Source organism: Gorilla gorilla, chromosome 15, assembly GCF_029281585.2.
Source record: "Gorilla gorilla gorilla isolate KB3781 chromosome 15, NHGRI_mGorGor1-v2.1_pri, whole genome shotgun sequence".
NCBI lineage: Eukaryota > Metazoa > Chordata > Mammalia > Primates > Hominidae > Gorilla > Gorilla gorilla.
In genome coordinates, this window is record NC_073239.2 from 4,416,118 (window position 1) to 4,441,932 (window position 25,815).

Here is a 25,815-nt window from a genome sequence, read left to right on the forward strand (position 1 = left end):
TGAACATGGAAATATCTACACCGCTATCTGTATGAACATGGAAATATCTACACCGCTATCTGTATTAACATGGAAATATCTACACCGCTATCTGTTTGAACATGGAAATATCTACACCGCTATCTGCATGAAAATGGAAATACCTACACGGCTATCTGCATATACATGGAAATAACTATACAGCTATCTCTTTACACATGGAAATAACTACACCGCTATCTCTATAAACATGGTAATATCTACACCGTCATCTGTATGAACATGGAAATAACTGCACAGCCATCTGTATGAACATATAAATATCTACACCGCCATCTGTATTAAGATGGAGATATCTACACCGCAATCAGTATAAACATGGAAATATCTACACCGCTATGTGTATAAACATGGAAATATCTACACCGCTATCAGTATAAACATGGAAATATCTACACAGTTGCCTGTATGAACATGGAAATATCAGCACCGCTATCGGTATGAACATGGAAATATCTACACCGCCATCTGTATGAATATGGAAATATCTTCACCGCCATCTGTATGAACATGGATATATCTACACAGCCATCTGGATGAACGTGGAAATATCTACACAGCCATCTGGATGAACATGGAATTATCTACACCGCTATCTGTGTAAAGATGCATACATCTTCAACGCTATCTGTGTAAACATGGAAATATCCACACCGCTATCTGCATGAAAATGGAATTATCTACTCAGCTATCTGCACATACATGGAAATATCTACAAAGCTATCTCTTTACACATGGAAATTACTACACCGCTATCTCTATAAACATGGAAATATCTACACCGCCATCTGTATGAACATGGAAATATCTACACCGCTATCTGTATAAACACGGAAATATGTACACCGCTACCTGTATAAACATGGAAGTATCAGCACCGCTATCGGTATGAACATGGCAATATCTACACGTCTATCAGTATGAACATGGAAATATCTACACCGCTATCTGTATGAACATGGAAATATCTTCACCGCCATCTGTATGAACATGGATATATCTACACAGCCATCAGGATGAACATGGAAATATCTACACTGCTATCTGTATGAACATGGAAATATCTACACCGCTATCGGTATGCACATGGAAATATCTACACAGCCATCTGGATGAACATGGAAATGTCTTCACCGCTATCTGTATGAACATGGAAATACAAACACCGCTATCTGTATGAACATGGAAATATCTACACCGCTATCTGTATGAACATGGAAATATCTACACCGCCATCTGTATGAACATGGAAATATCTTCACCGCCATCTGTATGAACTTGGATATATCTACACAGCCATCTGGATGAACATGGAAATATCTGCACCGCTATCTGGATGAACATGGAAATATCTGCACCACTATCTGTATGAACATGGAAATATCTACACAGCCATCTGGATGAACATGGAAATATCTACACCGCTATCTGTATGAACATGGAGATACGTACACCGCTGTCTGTATGAACATGGAAATATCTACACCGCTATCTGTATGAACATGGAAATATCTACACCGCTATCTGTATGAACATGGAAATATCTTCACCGCCATCTGTATGAACATGGATATATCTACACAGCCATCTGGATGAACATGGATATATCTACTCCGCTATCTGTGTCAACATGCATACATCTTCACCGCTATCTGTATAAACATGGAAATATCTACACCGCTATCTTTATGAACATGGAAATATCTACACCGCTAACTGTTTGAACATGGAAATATCTACACAGCTATCTGCATGAGAATTGAAATATCTACACAGCTATTTGCATATACATGGAAATATCTATACAGCTATCTCTTTACACATGGAAATAACTACACCTCTATCTCTATAAACATGGTAATATCTACACCGCCATCTGTATGAACATGGAAACAACTGCACCGCCACCTGTATGAACATATAAATATCTACACCGCCATCTGTATTAAGATGGATATAACTACACCGCTATCAGTATAAACATGGAAATATCTACACCGCTATGTGTATAAACATGGAAATATCTACACCGCTATCTGTATAAACATGGAAATATCTACACAGTTACCTGTATGAACGTGGAAATATCAGCACCGCTATCGGTATGAACATGGAAATATCTACACAGCCATCAGTATGAACATGGAAATATCTTCACCGCCATCTGTATGAACATGGATATATCTACACAGCCATCTGGATGAACGTGGAAATATCTACACAGCCATCTGGATGAACATGGAATTATCTACACCGCTATCTGTGTAAACATGCATACATTTTCAACGCTATCTGTATAAACATGGAAATATCTACACCGTTTTCTGTATGAACATGGAAATATCTACACCGCTATCTGTGTAAACATGCATACATCTCCACCGCTATCTGTATAAACATGGAAATATCAACACCGCTATCTGTATGAACATGGAAATGTCTACACCGCTATCTGTATGAACATGGAAATACATACACCGCTATCTGTTTGAAAATGGAAATATCTACACCGCTATCTGCATGAAAATGGAAATATCTACACAGCTGTCTGCACATACATGGAAATATCTACAAAGCTATCTCTTTACACATGGAAATAACTACACCGCTATCTCTATAAACATGGAAATATCTACACAGCCATCTGGATGAACATGGAATTACCTACACCGCTATCTATATGAACATGGAGATACATTCACCGCTGTCTGTATGAACATGGAAATATCTACACCGCTATCTGTTTGAACATCAAATATCTACACCGCTATCTGTATGAACAAGGAAATATCTTCACCGCCATCTGTATGAACATGGAAATCTCTACACAGCCATCTGGATGAACATGGAATTATCTACACCGCTATCTGTGTAAACATGCATACATCTTCACCCCTATCTGTATAAACATGGAAATATCTACACCGCTATCTGTATGAACATGGAAATATCTACACCGCTAACTGTTTGAACAGGGAAATAACTACACCGCTATCTGCATGAAAATGGAAATATCTACACTGCTATCTGTATGAACATGGAAATACATACACTGCTATCTGTATGAACATGGAAATATCTACACCGCTATCTGTATGAACATGGAAATATCTACACCGCTATCTGTATGAACATGGAAATATCTACACCGCTATCTGTTTGAACATGGAAATACCTACACCGCTATCTGCATGAAAATGGAAATATCTACACAGCTATCTGCATATACATGGAAATATCTATACAGCTATCTCTTTACACATGGAAATAACTACACCGCTATCTCTATAAACATGGTAATATCTACACCGTCATCTGTATGAACATGGAAATAACTGCACAGCCATCATATGAACATATAAATATCTACACCGCCATGTGTATTAAGATGGAGATATCTACACCGCTATCAGTATAAACATGGAAATATCTACACCGCTATGTGTATAAACATGGAAATATCTACACCGCTATCTGTATAAACATGGAAATATCTACACAGTTACCTGTATGAACATGGAAATATCAGCACCGCTATCGGTATGAACATGGAAATATCTGCACCGCCATCTGTATGAACATGGAAATATCTTCACCGCCATCTGTATGAACATGGATATATCTACACAGCCATCAGGATGAACATGGAAATATCTACACTGCTATCTGTATGAACATGGAAATATCTACACCGCTATCGGTATGCACATGGAAATATCTACACAGCCATCTGGATGAACATGGAAATGTCTTCACCGCTATCTGTATGAACATGGAAATACAAACACCGCTATCTGTATGAACATGGAAATATCTACACCGCTATCTGTATGAACATGGAAATATCTACACCGCCATCTGTATGAATATGGAAATATCTTCACCGCCATCTGTATGAACTTGGATATATCTACACAGCCATCTGGATGAACATGGAAATATCTGCACCGCTATCTGTATGAACATGGAAATATCTACACAGCCATCTGGATGAACATGGAAATATCTACACCGCTATCTGTATGAACATGGAGATACGTACACCGCTGTCTGTATGAACATGGAAATATCTACACCGCTATCTGTATGAACATGGAAATATCTACACCGCTATCTGTATGAACATGGAAATATCTTCACCGCCATCTGTATGAACATGGATATATCTACACAGCCATCTGGATGAACATGGATATATCTACAGCGCTATCTGTGTCAACATGCATACATCTTCACCGCTATCTGTATAAACATGGAAATATCTACACCGCTATCTTTATGAACATGGAAATATCTACACCGCTAACTGTTTGAACATGGAAATATCTACACAGCTATCTGCATGAAAATGGAAATACCTACACAGCTATTTGCATATACATGGAAATATCTATACAGCTATCTCTTTACACATGGAAATAACTACACCGCTATCTCTATAAACATGGTAATATCTACACCGCCATCTGTATGAACATGGAAACAACTGCACCGCCACCTGTATGAACATATAAATATCTACACCGCCATCTGTATTAAGATGGATATAACTACACCGCTATCAGTATAAACATGGAAATATATACACCGCTATGTGTATAAACATGGAAATATCTACACCGCTATATGTATAAACATGGAAATATCTACACAGTTACCTGTATGAACGTGGAAATATCAGCACCGCTATCGGTATGAACATGGAAATATCTACACAGCCATCAGTATGAACATGGAAATATCTTCACCGCCATCTGTATGAACATGGATATATCTACACAGCCATCTGGATGAACGTGGAAATATCTACACAGCCATCTGGATGAACATGGAATTATCTACACCGCTATCTGTGTAAACATGCATACATCTTCAATGCTATCTGTATAAACATGGAAATATCTACACCGTTTTCTGTATGAACATGGAAATATCTACACCGCTATCTGTGTAAACATGCATACATCTCCACCGCTATCTGTATAAACATGGAAATATCAACACCGCTATCTGTATGAACATGGAAATGTCTACACCGCTATCTGTATGAACATGGAAATACATACACCGCTATCTGTTTGAAAATGGAAATATCTACACCGCTATCTGCATGAAAATGGAAATATCTACACAGCTGTCTGCACATACATGGAAATATCTACAAAGCTATCTCTTTACACATGGAAATAACTACACCGCTATCTCTATAAACATGGAAATATCTACACAGCCATCTGGATGAACATGGAATTACCTACACCGCTATCTGTATGAAAATGGAGATACATTCACCGCTGTCTGTATGAACATGGAAATATCTACACCGCTATCTGTATGAACATCAAATATCTACACCGCTATCTGTATGAACAAGGAAATATCTTCACCGCCATCTGTATGAACATGGAAATACATACACTGCTATCTGTATGAACATGGAAATATCTACACCGCTATCTGTATGAACATGGAAATATCTACACCGCTATCTGTATTAACATGGAAATATCTACACCGCTAACTGTTTGAACAGGGAAATAACTACACCGCTATCTGCATGATAATGGAAATATCTACACTGCTATCTGTATGAACATGGAAATACATACACTGCTATCTGTATGAACATGGAAATATCTACACCGCTATCTGTATGAACATGGAAATATCTACACCGCTATCTGTATGAACATGGAAATATCTACACCGCTATCTGTTTGAACATGGAAATACCTACACCGCTATCTGCATGAAAATGGAAATATCTACACAGCTATCTGCATATACATGGAAATATCTATACAGCTATCTCTTTACACATGGAAATAACTACACCGCTATCTCTATAAACATGGTAATATCTACACCGTCATCTGTATGAACATGGAAATAACTGCACAGCCATCATATGAACATATAAATATCTACACCGCCATGTGTATTAAGATGGAGATATCTACACCGCTATCAGTATAAACATGGAAATATCTACACCGCTATGTGTATAAACATGGAAATATCTACACCGCTATCTGTATAAACATGGAAATATCTACACAGTTACCTGTATGAACATGGAAATATCAGCACCGCTATCGGTATGAACATGGAAATATCTGCACCGCCATCTGTATGAACATGGAAATATCTTCACCGCCATCGGTATGAACATGGATATATCTACACAGCCATCAGGATGAACATGGAAATATCTACACTGCTATCTGTATGAACATGGAAATATCTACACCGCTATCGGTATGCACATGGAAATATCTACACATCCATCTGGATGAACATGGAAATGTCTTCACCGCTATCTGTATGAACATGGAAATACAAACACCGCTATCTGTATGAACATGGAAATATCTACACCGCTATCTGTATGAACATGGAAATATCTACACCGCCATCTGTATGAATATGGAAATATCTTCACCGCCATCTGTATGAACTTGGATATATCTACACAGCCATCTGGATGAACATGGAAATATCTGCACCGCTATCTGGATGAACATGGAAATATCTGCACCGCTATCTGTATGAACATGGAAATATCTACACAGCCATCTGGATGAACATGGAAATATCTACACCGCTATCTGTATGAACATGGAGATACGTACACCGCTGTCTGTATGAACATGGAAATATCTACACCGCTATCTGTATGAACATGGAAATATCTACACCGCTATCTGTATGAACATGGAAATATCTTCACTGCCATCTGTATGAACATGGATATATCTACACAGCCATCTGGATGAACATGGATATATCTACACCGCTATCTGTGTCAACATGCATACATCTTCACCGCTATCTGTATAAACATGGAAATATCTACACCGCTATCTTTATGAACATGGAAATATCTACACCGCTAACTGTTTGAACATGGAAATATCTACACAGCTATCTGCATGAAAATGGAAATACCTACACAGCTATTTGCATATACATGGAAATATCTATACAGCTATCTCTTTACACATGGAAATAACTACACCGCTATCTCTATAAACATGGTAATATCTACACCGCCATCTGTATGAACATGGAAACAACTGCACCGCCACCTGTATGAACATATAAATATCTACACCGCCATCTGTATTAAGATGGATATAACTACACCGCTATCAGTATAAACATGGAAATATCTACACCGCTATGTGTATAAACATGGAAATATCTACACCGCTATATGTATAAACATGGAAATATCTACACAGTTACCTGTATGAACGTGGAAATATCAGCACCGCTATCGGTATGAACATGGAAATATCTACACAGCCATCAGTATGAACATGGAAATATCTTCACCGCCATCTGTATGAACATGGATATATCTACACAGCCATCTGGATGAACGTGGAAATATCTACACAGCCATCTGGATGAACATGGAATTATCTACACCGCTATCTGTGTAAACATGCATACATCTTCAACGCTATCTGTATAAACATGGAAATATCTACACCGTTTTCTGTATGAACATGGAAATATCTACACCGCTATCTGTGTAAACATGCATACATCTCCACCGCTATCTGTATAAACATGGAAATATCAACACCGCTATCTGTATGAACATGGAAATGTCTACACCGCTATCTGTATGAACATGGAAATACATACACCGCTATCTGTTTGAAAATGGAAATATCTACACCGCTATCTGCATGAAAATGGAAATATCTACACAGCTGTCTGCACATACATGGAAATATCTACAAAGCTATCTCTTTACACATGGAAATAACTACACCGCTATCTCTATAAACATGGAAATATCTACACAGCCATCTGGATGAACATGGAATTACCTACACCGCTATCTGTATGAAAATGGAGATACATTCACCGCTGTCTGTATGAACATGGAAATATCTACACCGCTATCTGTATGAACATCAAATATCTACACCGCTATCTGTATGAACAAGGAAATATCTTCACCGCCATCTGTATGAACATGGAAATCTCTACACAGCCATCTGGATGAACATGGAATTATCTACACCGCTATCTGTGTAAACATGCATACATCTTCACCGCTATCTGTATAAACATGGAAATATCTACACCGCTATCTGTATGAACATGGAAATATCTACACCGCTAACTGTTTGAACAGGGAAATAACTACACCGCTATCTGCATGAAAATGGAAATATCTACACTGCTATCTGTATGAACATGGAAATACATACACTGCTATCTGTATGAACATGGAAATATCTACACCGCTATCTGTATGAACATGGAAATATCTACACCGCTATCTGTATTAACATGGAAATATCTACACCGCTATCTGTTTGAACATGGAAATATCTACACCGCTATCTGCATGAAAATGGAAATACCTACACGGCTATCTGCATATACATGGAAATAACTATACAGCTATCTCTTTACACATGGAAATAACTACACCGCTATCTCTATAAACATGGTAATATCTACACCGTCATCTGTATGAACATGGAAATAACTGCACAGCCATCTGTATGAACATATAAATATCTACACCGCCATCTGTATTAAGATGGAGATATCTACACCGCAATCAGTATAAACATGGAAATATCTACACCGCTATGTGTATAAACATGGAAATATCTACACCGCTATCAGTATAAACATGGAAATATCTACACAGTTACCTGTATGAACATGGAAATATCAGCACCGCTATCGGTATGAACATGGAAATATCTACACCGCCATCTGTATGAATATGGAAATATCTTCACCGCCATCTGTATGAACATGGATATATCTACACAGCCATCTGGATGAACGTGGAAATATCTACACAGCCATCTGGATGAACATGGAATTATCTACACCGCTATCTGTGTAAAGATGCATACATCTTCACCGCTATCTGTGTAAACATGGAAATATCCACACCGCTATCTGCATGAAAATGGAATTATCTACTCAGCTATCTGCACATACATGGAAATATCTACAAAGCTATCTCTTTACACATGGAAATTACTACACCGCTATCTCTATAAACATGGAAATATCTACACCGCCATCTGTATGAACATGGAAATATCTACACCGCTATCTGTATAAACACGGAAATATGTACACCGCTACCTGTATAAACATGGAAGTATCAGCACCGCTATCGGTATGAACATGGCAATATCTACACGTCTATCAGTATGAACATGGAAATATCTACACCGCTATCTGTATGAACATGGAAATATCTTCACCGCCATCTGTATGAACATGGATATATCTACACAGCCATCAGGATGAACATGGAAATATCTACACTGCTATCTGTATGAACATGGAAATATCTACACCGCTATCGGTATGCACATGGAAATATCTACACAGCCATCTGGATGAACATGGAAATGTCTTCACCGCTATCTGTATGAACATGGAAATACAAACACCGCTATCTGTATGAACATGGAAATATCTACACCGCTATCTGTATGAACATGGAAATATCTACACCGCCATCTGTATGAACATGGAAATATCTTCACCGCCATCTGTATGAACTTGGATATATCTACACAGCCATCTGGATGAACATGGAAATATCTGCACCGCTATCTGGATGAACATGGAAATATCTGCACCGCTATCTGTATGAACATGGAAATATCTACACAGCCATCTGGATGAACATGGAAATATCTACACCGCTATCTGTATGAACATGGAGATACGTACACCGCTGTCTGTATGAACATGGAAATATCTACACCGCTATCTGTATGAACATGGAAATATCTACACCGCTATCTGTATGAACATGGAAATATCTTCACCGCCATCTGTATGAACATGGATATATCTACACAGCCATCTGGATGAACATGGATATATCTACACCGCCATCTGTGTCAACATGCATACATCTTCACCGCTATCTGTATAAACATGGAAATATCTACACCGCTATCTTTATGAACATGGAAATATCTACACCGCTAACTGTTTGAACATGGAAATATCTACACAGCTATCTGCATGAGAATTGAAATATCTACACAGCTATTTGCATATACATGGAAATATCTATACAGCTATCTCTTTACACATGGAAATAACTACACCGCTATCTCTATAAACATGGTAATATCTACACCGCCATCTGTATGAACATGGAAACAACTGCACCGCCACCTGTATGAACATATAGATATCTACACCGCCATCTGTATTAAGATGGATATAACTACACCGCTATCAGTATAAACATGGAAATATCTACACCGCTATGTGTATAAACATGGAAATATCTACACCGCTATCTGTATAAACATGGAAATATCTACACAGTTACCTGTATGAACGTGGAAATATCAGCACCGCTATCGGTATGAACATGGAAATATCTACACAGCCATCAGTATGAACATGGAAATATCTTCACCGCCATCTGTATGAACATGGATATATCTACACAGCCATCTGGATGAACGTGGAAATATCTACACAGCCATCTGGATGAACATGGAATTATCTACACCGCTATCTGTGTAAACATGCATACATTTTCAACGCTATCTGTATAAACATGGAAATATCTACACCGTTTTCTGTATGAAGATGGAAATATCTACACCGCTATCTGTGTAAACATGCATACATCTCCACCGCTATCTGTATAAACATGGAAATATCAACACCGCTATCTGTATGAACATGGAAATGTCTACACCGCTATCTGTATGAACATGGAAATACATACACCGCTATCTGTTTGAAAATGGAAATATCTACACCGCTATCTGCATGAAAATGGAAATATCTACACAGCTGTCTGCACATACATGGAAATATCTACAAAGCTATCTCTTTACACATGGAAATAACTACACCGCTATCTCTATAAACATGGAAATATCTACACAGCCATCTGGATGAACATGGAATTACCTACACCGCTATCTGTATGAACATGGAGATACATTCACCGCTGTCTGTATGAACATGGAAATATCTACACCGCTATCTGTTTGAACATCAAATATCTACACCGCTATCTGTATGAACAAGGAAATATCTTCACCGCCATCTGTATGAACATGGAAATCTCTACACAGCCATCTGGATGAACATGGAATTATCTACACCGCTATCTGTGTAAACATGCATACATCTTCACCGCTATCTGTATAAACATGGAAATATCTACACTGCTATCTGTATGAACATGGAAATATCTACACCGCTAACTGTTTGAACAGGGAAATAACTACACCGCTATCTGCATGAAAATGGAAATATCTACACTGCTATCTGTATGAACATGGAAATACATACACTGCTATCTGTATGAACATGGAAATATCTACACCGCTATCTGTATGAACATGGAAATATCTACACCGCTATCTGTATGAACATGGAAATATCTACACCGCTATCTGTTTGAACATGGAAATACCTACACTGCTATCTGCATGAAAATGGAAATATCTACACAGCTATCTGCATATACATGGAAATATCTATACAGCTATCTCTTTACACATGGAAATAACTACACCGCTATCTCTATAAACATGGTAATATCTACACCGTCATCTGTATGAACATGGAAATAACTGCACAGCCATCATATGAACATATAAATATCTACACCGCCATGTGTATTAAGATGGAGATATCTACACCGCTATCAGTATAAACATGGAAATATCTACACCGCTATGTGTATAAACATGGAAATATCTACACCGCTATCTGTATAAACATGGAAATATCTACACAGTTACCTGTATGAACATGGAAATATCAGCACCGCTATCGGTATGAACATGGAAATATCTGCACCGCCATCTGTATGAACATGGAAATATCTTCACCGCCATCTGTATGAACATGGATATATCTACACAGCCATCAGGATGAACATGGAAATATCTACACTGCTATCTGTGTGAACATGGAAATATCTACACCGCTATCGGTATGCACATGGAAATATCTACACAGCCATCTGGATGAACATGGAAATGTCTTCACCGCTATCTGTATGAACATGGAAATACAAACACCGCTATCTGTATGAACATGGAAATATCTACACCGCTATCTGTATGAACATGGAAATATCTACACCGCCATCTGTATGAATATGGAAATATCTTCACCGCCATCTGTATGAACTTGGATATATCTACACAGCCATCTGGATGAACATGGAAATATCTGCACCGCTATCTGGATGAACATGGAAATATCTGCACCGCTATTTGTATGAACATGGAAATATCTACACAGCCATCTGGATGAACATGGAAATATCTACACCGCTATCTGTATGAACATGGAGATACGTACACCGCTGTCTGTATGAACATGGAAATATCTACACCGCTATCTGTATGAACATGGAAATATCTACACCGCTATCTGTATGAACATGGAAATATCTTCACCGCCATCTGTATGAACATGGATATATCTACACAGCCATCTGGATGAACATGGATATATCTACACCGCTATCTGTGTCAACATGCATACATCTTCACCGCTATCTGTATAAACATGGAAATATCTACACCGCTATCTTTATGAACATGGAAATATCTACACCGCTAACTGTTTGAACATGGAAATATCTACACAGCTATCTGCATGAAAATGGAAATACCTACACAGCTATTTGCATATACATGGAAATATCTATACAGCTATCTCTTTACACATGGAAATAACTACACCGCTATCTCTATAAACATGGTAATATCTACACCGCCATCTGTATGAACATGGAAACAACTGCACCGCCACCTGTATGAACATATAAATATCTACACCGCCATCTGTATTAAGATGGATATAACTACACCGCTATCAGTATAAACATGGAAATATCTACACCGCTATGTGTATAAACATGGAAATATCTACACCGCTATATGTATAAACATGGAAATATCTACACAGTTACCTGTATGAACGTGGAAATATCAGCACCGCTATCGGTATGAACATGGAAATATCTACACAGCCATCAGTATGAACATGGAAATATCTTCACCGCCATCTGTATGAACATGGATATATCTACACAGCCATCTGGATGAACGTGGAAATATCTACACAGCCATCTGGATGAACATGGAATTATCTACACCGCTATCTGTGTAAACATGCATACATCTTCAACGCTATCTGTATAAACATGGAAATATCTACACCGTTTTCTGTATGAACATGGAAATATCTACACCGCTATCTGTGTAAACATGCATACATCTCCACCGCTATCTGTATAAACATGGAAATATCAACACCGCTATCTGTATGAACATGGAAATGTCTACACCGCTATCTGTATGAACATGGAAATACATACACCGCTATCTGTTTGAAAATGGAAATATCTACACCGCTATCTGCATGAAAATGGAAATATCTACACAGCTGTCTGCACATACTTGGAAATATCTACAAAGCTATCTCTTTACACATGGAAATAACTACACCGCTATCTCTATAAACATGGAAATATCTACACAGCCATCTGGATGAACATGGAATTACCTACACCGCTATCTGTATGAAAATGGAGATACATTCACCGCTGTCTGTATGAACATGGAAATATCTACACCGCTATCTGTATGAACATCAAATATCTACACCGCTATCTGTATGAACAAGGAAATATCTTCACCACCATCTGTATGAACATGGAAATCTCTACACAGCCATCTGGATGAACATGGAATTATCTACACCGCTATCTGTGTAAACATGCATACATCTTCACCGCTATCTGTATAAACATGGAAATATCTACACCGCTATCTGTATGAACATGGAAATATCTACACCGCTAACTGTTTGAACAGGGAAATAACTACACCGCTATCTGCATGAAAATGGAAATATCTACACTGCTATCTGTATGAACATGGAAATACATACACTGCTATCTGTATGAACATGGAAAAATCTACACCGCTATCTGTATGAACATGGAAATATCTACACCGCTATCTGTATGAACATGGAAATATCTACACCGCTATCTGTTTGAACATGGAAATACCTACACCGCTATCTGCATGAAAATGGAAATATCTACACAGCTATCTGCATATACATTGAAATATCTATACAGCTATCTCTTTACACATGGAAATAACTACACCGCTATCTCTATAAACATGGTAATATCTACACCGTCATCTGTATGAACATGGAAATAACTGCACAGCCATCTGTATGAACATATAAATATCTACACCGCCATGTGTATTAAGATGGAGATATCTACACCGCTATCAGTATAAACATGGAAATATCTACACCGCTATCTGTATAAACATGGAAATATCTACACAGTTACCTGTATGAACATGGAAATATCAGCACCGCTATCGGTATGAACATGGAAATATCTGCACCGCCATCTGTATGAACATGGAAATATCTTCACTGCCATCTGTATGAACATGGATATATCTACACAGCCATCAGGATGAACATGGAAATATCTACACTGCTATCTGTATGAACATGTAAATATCTACACCGCTATCGGTATGAACATGGAAATATCTACACAGCCATCTGGATGAACATGGAAATGTCTTCACCGCTATCTGTATGAACATGGAAATACAAACACCGCTATCTGTATGAACATGGAAATATCTACACCGCTATCTGTATGAACATGGAAATATCTACACCGCCATCTGTATGAACATGGAAATATCTTCACCGCCATCTGTATGAACTTGGATATATCTACACAGCCATCTGGATGAACATGGAAATATCTGCACCGCTATCTGGATGAACATGGAAATATCTGCACCGCTAGCTGTATGAACATGGAAATATCTACACAGCCATCTGGATGAACATGGAAATATCTACACCGCTATCTGTATGAACATGGAGATACGTACACCGCTGTCTGTATGAACATGGAAATATCTACACCGCTATCTGTATGAACATGGAAATATCTACACCGCTATCTGTATGAACATGGAAATATCTTCACCGCCATCTGTATGAACATGGATATATCTACACAGCCATCTGGATGAACATGGATATATCTACACCGCTATCTGTGTCAACATGCATACATCTTCACCGCTATCTGTATAAACATGGAAATATCTACACCGCTATCTTTATGAACATGGAAATATATACACCGCTAACTGTTTGAACATGGAAATATCTACACAGCTATCTGCATGAAAATGGAAATATCTACTCAGCTATTTGCATATACATGGAAATATCTATACAGCTATCTCTTTACACATGGAAATAACTACACCGCTATCTCTATAAACATGGTAATATCTACACCGCCATCTGTATGAACATGGAAACAACTGCACCGCCACCTGTATGAACATATAAATATCTACACCGCCATCTGTATTAAGATGGATATAACTACACCGCTATCAGTATAAACATGGAAATATCTACACCGCTATGTGTATAAACATGGAAATATCTACACCGCTATCTGTATAAACATGGAAATATCTACACAGTTACCTGTATGAACGTGGAAATATCAGCACCGCTATCGGTATGAACATGGAAATATCTACACAGCCATCAGTATGAACATGGAAATATCTTCACCGCCATCTGTATGAACATGGATATATCTACACAGCCATCTGGATGAACGTGGAAATATCTACACAGCCATCTGGATGAACATGGAATTATCTACACCGCTATCTGTGTAAACATGCATACATCTTCAACGCTATCTGTATAAACATGGAAATATCTAAACCGTTTTCTGTATGAACATGGAAATATCTACACCGCTATCTGTGTAAACATGCATACATCTCCACCGCTATCTGTACAAACATGGAAATATCAACACCGCTATCTGTATGAACATGGAAATGTCTACACCGCTATCTGTATGAACATGGAAATACATACACCGCTATCTGTTTGAAAATGGAAATATCTACACCGCTATCTGCATGAAAATGGAAATATCTACACAGCTGTCTGCACATACATGGAAATATCTACAAAGCTATCTCTTTACACCTGGAAATAACTACACCGCTATCTCTATAAACATGGAAATATCTACACAGCCATCTGGATGAACATGGAATTATCTACACCGCTATCTGTGTAAACATGCATACATCTTCACCGCTATCTGTATAAACTTGGAAATATCTACACCGCTATCTGTATGAACATGGAAATATCTACACCGCTAACTGTTTGAACAGGGAAATAACTACACCGCTATCTGCATGAAAATGGAAATATCTACACTGCTATCTGTATGAACATGGAAATACATACACTGCTATCTGTATGAACATGGAAATACCTACACCGCTATCTGTATGAACATGGAAATATCTACACCGCTATCTGTATGAACATGGAAATATCTACACCGCTATCTGTTTGAACATGGAAATACCTACACCGCTATCTGCATGAAAATGGAAATATCTACACAGCTATCTGCATATACATGGAAATATCTATACAGCTATCTCTTTACACATGGAAATAACTACACCGCTATCTCTATAAACATGGTAATATCTACACCGTCATCTGTATGAACATGGAAATAACTGCACAGCCATCTGTATGAACATATAAATATCTACACCGCCATGTGTATTAAGATGGAGATATCTACACCGCTATCAGTATAAACATGGAAATATCTACACCGCCATCTGTATTAACATGGAAATATCTACACCGCTATCTGTATAAACACTGAAATATGTACACCGCTACCTGTATAAACATGGAAGTATCAGCACCGCTATCGGTATGAACATGGCAATATCTACACGGCTATCTGTATGAACATGGAAATATCTACACCGCTATCTGTATAAACATGGAAATATCTTCACCGCCATCTGTATGAACATGGATATATCTACACAGCCATCAGGATGAACATGGAAATATCTACACCGCTATCTGTATGAACATGGAAATATCTACACCGCTATCGGTATGAACATGGAAATATCTACACAGCCATTTGGATGAACATGGAAATATCTTCACCGCCATCTGTATGAACATGGATATATCTACACAGCCATCTGGATGAACGTGGAAATATCTACACAGCCATCTGGATGAACATGGAATTATCTACAGCGCTATCTGTGTAAACATGCATACATCTTAAACGCTATCTGTATAAACATGGAAATATCTACACCGTTTTCTGTATGAACATGGAAATATCTACACCGCTATCTGTGTAAACATGCATACATCTTCACCGCTATCTGTATAAACATGGAAATATCAACACCGCTATCTGTATGAACATGGAAATGTCTACACCGCTATCTGTATGAACATGGAAATATATACACCGCTATCTGTTTGAAAATGGAAATATCTACACCGCTATCTGCATGAAAATGGAAATATCTACACAGCTGTCTGCACATACTTGGAAATATCTACAAAGCTATCTCTTTACACATGGAAATAACTACACCGCAATCTCTATAAACATGGAAATAACTACACAGCCATCTGGATGAACATGGAAATAACTACACCGCTATCTGTATGAACATGGAGATACATTCACCGCTGTCTGTATGAACATGGAAATATCTACACCGCTATCTGTATGAACATCAAACATCTACACCGCTATCTGTATGAACAAGGAAATATCTTCACCGCCATCTGTATGAACATGGATATATCTACACAGCCATCTGGATGAACATGGAATTATCTACACCGCTATCTGTGTAAACATGCATACATCTTCACCGCTATCTGTATAAACATGGAAATATCTACACCACTATCTGTATGAACATGGAAATATCTACACCGCTAACTGTTTGAACAGGGAAATATCTACACCGCTATCTGCATGAAAATGGAAATATCTACACCGCTATCTGTATGAACATGGAAATACATACACTGCTATCTGTATGAACATGGAAATATCTACACCGCTATCTGTATGAACATGGAAATATCTACACCGCTATCTGTATGAACATGGAAATATCTACACCGCTATCTGCATGAAAATGGAAATATCTACACAGCTATCTGCATATACATAGAAATATCTACACAGCTATCTCTTTGCACATGGAAATAACTACACCGCTACCTCTATAAACATGGAAATATCTACACCACCATCTGTATGAACATGGAAATATCTACACCGCCATCAGTATTAAGAAGGAGATATCTACACTGCTATCTGTATAAACATGGAAATATCTACACCGCTATCTGTATGAACATGGAAATATCTACACCGCTACCTGTATAAACACGGAAATATGTACACCGCTACCTGTATAAACATGGAAGTATCAGCACCGCTATCGGTATGAACATGGCAATATCTACACAGCTATCTGTATGAACATGGAAATATCTACAACCCCATCTGTATGAACATGGAAATATCTTCACCGCCATCTGTATGAACATGGATATATCTACACAGCCATCTGGATGAACAAGGAAATATCTACACCGCTATCTGTATTAACATGGAAATATCTACACCGCTATCTGTATGAACATGGAAATATCTACACAGCCATCAGGATGAACATGGAAATATCTACACCGCTATCTGTATGAACATGGAGATACGTACACCGCTATCTGTATGAACATGGAAATATCAGCACCGCTATCTGTATGAACATGGAAATATCTACACCGCTATCTGTATGAACATGGAAATATCTTCACCGCCATCTGTATGAACATGGATATATCTACACAGCCATCTGGATGAACATGGAAATATCTACAGCGCTATCTTTATGAACATGGAAATATCTACACCGCTAACTGTTTGAACAGGGAAACACATTCACCGCTATCTGCATGAAAACTGAAATATCTACACAGCTATCGGCTTATACATGGAAATATCTACACAGCTATCTCTTTACACATGGAAATAACTACACCGCTATCTGTATGAACATGGAAATATCTACACCGCCATCTGTATGAACATGGAAATATCTGCACCGCCATCTGTATGAACATTTAAATATCTAAACCGCCATCTGTATTAAGATGGAGATATCTACACCACTATCTGCATAAACATGGAATTATCTACACCGCTATGTGTATAAACATGGAAATACCTACACCGCTATCTGTATAAACATGGAAATATCTACACCGCTACCTGTATAAACATGGAAATATCAGCACCGCTATCAGTATGAACATGGAAGTACCTACACCGCCATCTGTATGAACATGGAAATATCTTCACCGCCATCTGTATGAACATGGAAATATCTGCACCGCCATCGGTATTAACATATAAATATATACACCGCCATCTGTATTAAGATGGAGATATCTACACCGCTATCTGTATAAACATGGAAATATCTACACCGCTATGTGTATAAACATGGAAATATCTACACCGCTATCTGTATAAACATGGAAATATCTACACTGCTACCTGTATAAACATGGAAATATCAGCCCCGCTATCTGTATGAACATGGAAATATCTACACCGCCATCTGTATGAACATGGAAAAATCTTCACCGCCATCTGTATGAACATGGATATATCTACACAGCCATCTGTATGAACATGGAAATATCTTCACCGCCATCTGTATGAACATGGATATGTCTACACAGCCGTCTGGATGAACATGGAAATATCTACACCGCTATCTGTGTAAACGTGCATACATCTTCACCGCAATCTGTAAAAACATGGAAATATCCACACCGCTATCTGTATGAACATGGAAATATCTACACCGCTATCTGTTTGAACATGGAAATATCTACACTGCTATCTACATGAAAATGGAAATATCTACAAAGCTATCTGCATATACATGGAAATATCTACACAGCTATCTCTTTGCACATGGAAATAACTACACCGCTATCTCTATAAACATGGAAATATCTACACCACCATCTGTATGAACATGGAAATATCTGCACTGCCATCTGTATGAACATATAAATATCTACACCGCCATCTGTATTAAGAAGGAGATATCTACACCGCTATCTGTATAAACATGGAAATATCTACACCGCTATCTGTATGAACATGGAAATATCTACACCGCTACCTGTATAAACACAGAAATATGTACACCGCTACCTGTATAAACATGGAAGTATCAGCAGCGCTATCGGTATGAACATGGCAATATCTACACGGCTATCTGTATGAACATGGAAATACCTACACCGCTATCTGTATGAACATGGAAATATCTACACCACTATCTGTATGAACATGGAAATAGCTACACAGCCATCTGGATGAACATGGAAATATCAACACCGCTATCTGTATGAACATGGATATATCTACACAGCCTTCTGGATGAACATGGAAATATCTACACCGCTATCTGTATGAACATGGAAATACTTACACCGCTATCTGTATGAACATGGAAATATCTACACCGCTATCTGTATGAACACGGAAATATCTACACCGCTACCTGTATAAACACGGAAATATGTACACCGCTACCTGTATAAACATGGAAGTAACAGTACCACAATCGGTATGAACATGGCAATATCTACACGGCTATCTGTATGAACATGGAAATATCTACACCGCTATCTTTATGAACATGGAAATATCTACACCGCTATCTGTATGAACATGGAAATAGGTACACAGGCATCCGGATGAACATGGAAATATCTACACCGCTATCTGTATGAACATGGAAATACATACACCGCTATATGTATGAGCATGGAAATATCTACACCGCTATCTGTATGAACATGGAAATATCTACACCGCCATCTGTATGAACATGGAAATATCTTCACCGCCATCTGTATGAACATGGATATATCTACACAGCCATCTGGATGAACACGGAAATATCTGCACCGCTATCTGTATGAACATGGAAATATCTACACCGCTATCTGTATGAACATGGATATATCTATACAGCCATCTGGATGAACATGGAAATATCTACACCGCTATCTGTGTAAACATGCATACATCTTCACCGCTATCTGTATAAACATGGAAATATCTACACTGCTATCTTTATGAACATGGAAATATCTACACCGCTAACTGTTTGAACAGGGAAATATATACACCGCTATCTGCATGAAAATGGAAATGTCTACACAGCTATCTGCATATACATGGAAATATCTACACAGCTATCTCTTTACACATGGAAATAACTACACCGCTATCTGTATGAATATGGAAATATCTTCCCCGCCATCTGTATGAACATGGAAATATCTTCACCGCCATCTGTATGAACATGGAAGTATCTGCACCGCCATCTGTATGAACATGGAAATATCTTCACCGCCATCTGTATGAACATGGAAGTATCTGCACCGCCATCTGCATGAACATATAAATATCTACACCGCCATCTGTATTAAGATGGAGATATCTACACCGCTATCTGTATAAACATGGAAATATCTACACCGCTATGTGTATAAACATGGAAATATCTACACCGCTATCTGTATGAACATGGAAATATCTACACCGCTACCTGTATAAACACGGAAATATGTACACCGCTACCTGTATAAACATGGAAGTATCAGCACCGCTATCGGTATGAACATGGCAATATCTACACAGCTATCTGTATGAACATGGAAATGTCTACAACGCCATCTGTATGAACATGGAAATATCTTCACCGCCATCTGTATGAACATGGATATATCTACACAGCCATCTGGATGAACAAGGAAATATCTACACCGCTATCTGTATTAACATGGAAATATCTACACCGCTATCTGTATGAACATGGAAATATCTACACAGCCATCAGGATGAACATGGAAATATCTACACCGCTATCTGTATGAACATGGAGATACATACACCGCTATCTGTATGAACATGGAAATATCAGCACCGCTATCTGTATGAACATGGAAATATCTACACCGCTATCTGTATGAACATGGAAATATCTTCACCGCCATCTGTATGAACATGGATATATCTACACAGCCATCTGGATGAACATGGAAATATCTACAGCGCTATCTTTATGAACATGGAAATATCTACACCGCTAACTGTTTGAACAGGGAAACACATTCACCGCTATCTGCATGAAAACTGAAATATCTACACAGCTATCGGCTTATACATGGAAATATCTACACAGCTATCTCTTTACACATGGAAATAACTACACCGCTATCTGTATGAACATGGAAATATCTACACCGCCATCTGTATGAACATGGAAATATCTGCACCGCCATCTGTATGAACATTTAAATATCTACACCGCCATCTGTATTAAGATGGAGATATCTACACCACTATCTGCATAAACATGGAAATATCTACACCACTATGTGTATAAACATGGAAATACCTACACCGCTATCTGTATAAACATGGAAATATCTACACCGCTACCTGTATAAACATGGAAATATCAGCACCGCTATCAGTATGAACATGGAAGTACCTACACCGCCATCTGTATGAACATGGAAATATCTTCACCGCCATCTGTATGAACATGGAAATATCTGCACCGCCATCGGTATTAACATATAAATATATACACCGCCATCTGTATTAAGATGGAGATATCTACACCGCTATCTGTATAAACATGGAAATATCTACACCGCTATGTGTATAAACATGGAAATATCTACACCGCTATCTGTATAAACATGGAAATATCTACACTGCTACCTGTATAAACATGGAAATATCAGCCCCGCTATCTGTATGAACATGGAAATATCTACACCGCCATCTGTATGAACATGGAAAAATCTTCACCGCCATCTGTATGAACATGGATATATCTACACAGCCATCTGTATGAACATGGAAATATCTTCACCGCCATCTGTATGAACATGGATATGTCTACACAGCCGTCTGGATGAACATGGAAATATCTACACCGCTATCTGTGTAAACGTGCATACATCTTCACCGCAATCTGTAAAAACATGGAAATATCCACACCGCTATCTGTATGAACATGGAAATATCTACACCGCTATCTGTTTGAACATGGAAATATCTACACTGCTATCTACATGAAAATGGAAATATCTACAAAGCTATCTGCATATACATGGAAATATCTACACAGCTATCTCTTTGCACATGGAAATAACTACACCGCTATCTCTATAAACATGGAAATATCTACACCACCATCTGTATGAACATGGAAATATCTGCACTGCCATCTGTATGAACATATAAATATCTACACCGCCATCTGTATTAAGAAGGAGATATCTACACCGCTATCTGTATAAACATGGAAATATCTACACCGCTATCTGTATGAACATGGAAATATCTACACCGCTACCTGTATAAACACAGAAATATGTACACCGCTACCTGTATAAACATGGAAGTATCAGCAGCGCTATCGGTATGAACATGGCAATATCTACACGGCTATCTGTATGAACATGGAAATACCTACACCGCTATCTGTATGAACATGGAAATATCTACACCACTATCTGTATGAACATGGAAATAGCTACACAGCCATCTGGATGAACATGGAAATATCAACACCGCTATCTGTATGAACATGGATATATCTACACAGCCTTCTGGATGAACATGGAAATATCTACACCGCTATCTGTATGAACATGGAAATACTTACACCGCTATCTGTATGAACATGGAAATATCTACACCGCTATCTGTATGAACACGGAAATATCTACACCGCTACCTGTATAAACACGGAAATATGTACACCGCTGCCTGTATAAACATGGAAGTAACAGTACCACAATCGGTATGAACATGGCAATATCTACACGGCTATCTGTATGAACATGGAAATATCTACACCGCTATCTTTATGAACATGGAAATATCTACACCGCTATCTGTATGAACATGGAAATAGGTACACAGGCATCCGGATGAACATGGAAATATCTACACCGCTATCTGTATGAACATGGAAATACATACACCGCTATATGTATGAGCATGGAAATATCTACACCGCTATCTGTATGAACATGGAAATATCTACACCGCCATCTGTATGAACATGGAAATATCTTCACCGCCATCTGTATGAACATGGATATATCTACACAGCCATCTGGATGAACACGGAAATATCTGCACCGCTATCTGTATGAACATGGAAATATCTACACCGCTATCTGTATGAACATGGATATATCTATACAGCCATCTGGATGAACATGGAAATATCTACACCGCTATCTGTGTAAACATGCATACATCTTCACCGCTATCTGTATAAACATGGAAATATCTACACTGCTATCTTTATGAACATGGAAATATCTACACCGCTAACTGTTTGAACAGGGAAATATATACACCGCTATCTGCATGAAAATGGAAATGTCTACACAGCTATCTGCATATACATGGAAATATCTACACAGCTATCTCTTTACACATGGAAATAACTACACCGCTATCTGTATGAATATGGAAATATCTTCCCCGCCATCTGTATGAACATGGAAATATCTTCACCGCCATCTGTATGAACATGGAAGTATCTGCACCGCCATCTGTATGAACATGGAAATATCTTCACCGCCATCTGTATGAACATGGAAGTATCTGCACCGCCATCTGCATGAACATATAAATATCTACACCGCCATCTGTATTAAGATGGAGATATCTACACCGCTATCTGTATAAACATGGAAATATCTACACCGCTATGTGTATAAACATGGAAATATCTACACCGCTATCTGTATGAACATGGAAATATCTACACCGCTACCTGTATAAACACGGAAATATGTACACCGCTACCTGTATAAACATGGAAGTATCAGCACCGCTATCGGTATGAACATGGCAATATCTACACAGCTATCTGTATGAACATGGAAATGTCTACAACGCCATCTGTATGAACATGGAAATATCTTCACCGCCATCTGTATGAACATGGATATATCTACACAGCCATCTGGATGAACAAGGAAATATCTACACCGCTATCTGTATTAACATGGAAATATCTACACCGCTATCTGTATGAACATGGAAATATCTACACAGCCATCAGGATGAACATGGAAATATCTACACCGCTATCTGTATGAACATGGAGATACATACACCGCTATCTGTATGAACATGGAAATATCAGCACCGCTATCTGTATGAACATGGAAATATCTACACCGCTATCTGTATGAACATGGAAATATCTTCACCGCCATCTGTATGAACATGGATATATCTACACAGCCATCTGGATGAACATGGAAATATCTACAGCGCTATCTTTATGAACATGGAAATATCTACACCGCTAACTGTTTGAACAGGGAAACACATTCACCGCTATCTGCATGAAAACTGAAATATCTACACAGCTATCGGCTTATACATGGAAATATCTACACAGCTATCTCTTTACACATGGAAATAACTACACCGCTATCTGTATGAACATGGAAATATCTACACCGCCATCTGTATGAACATGGAAATATCTGCACCGCCATCTGTATGAACATTTAAATATCTACACCGCCATCTGTATTAAGATGGAGATATCTACACCACTATCTGCATAAACATGGAAATATCTACACCACTATGTGTATAAACATGGAAATACCTACACCGCTATCTGTATAAACATGGAAATATCTACACCGCTACCTGTA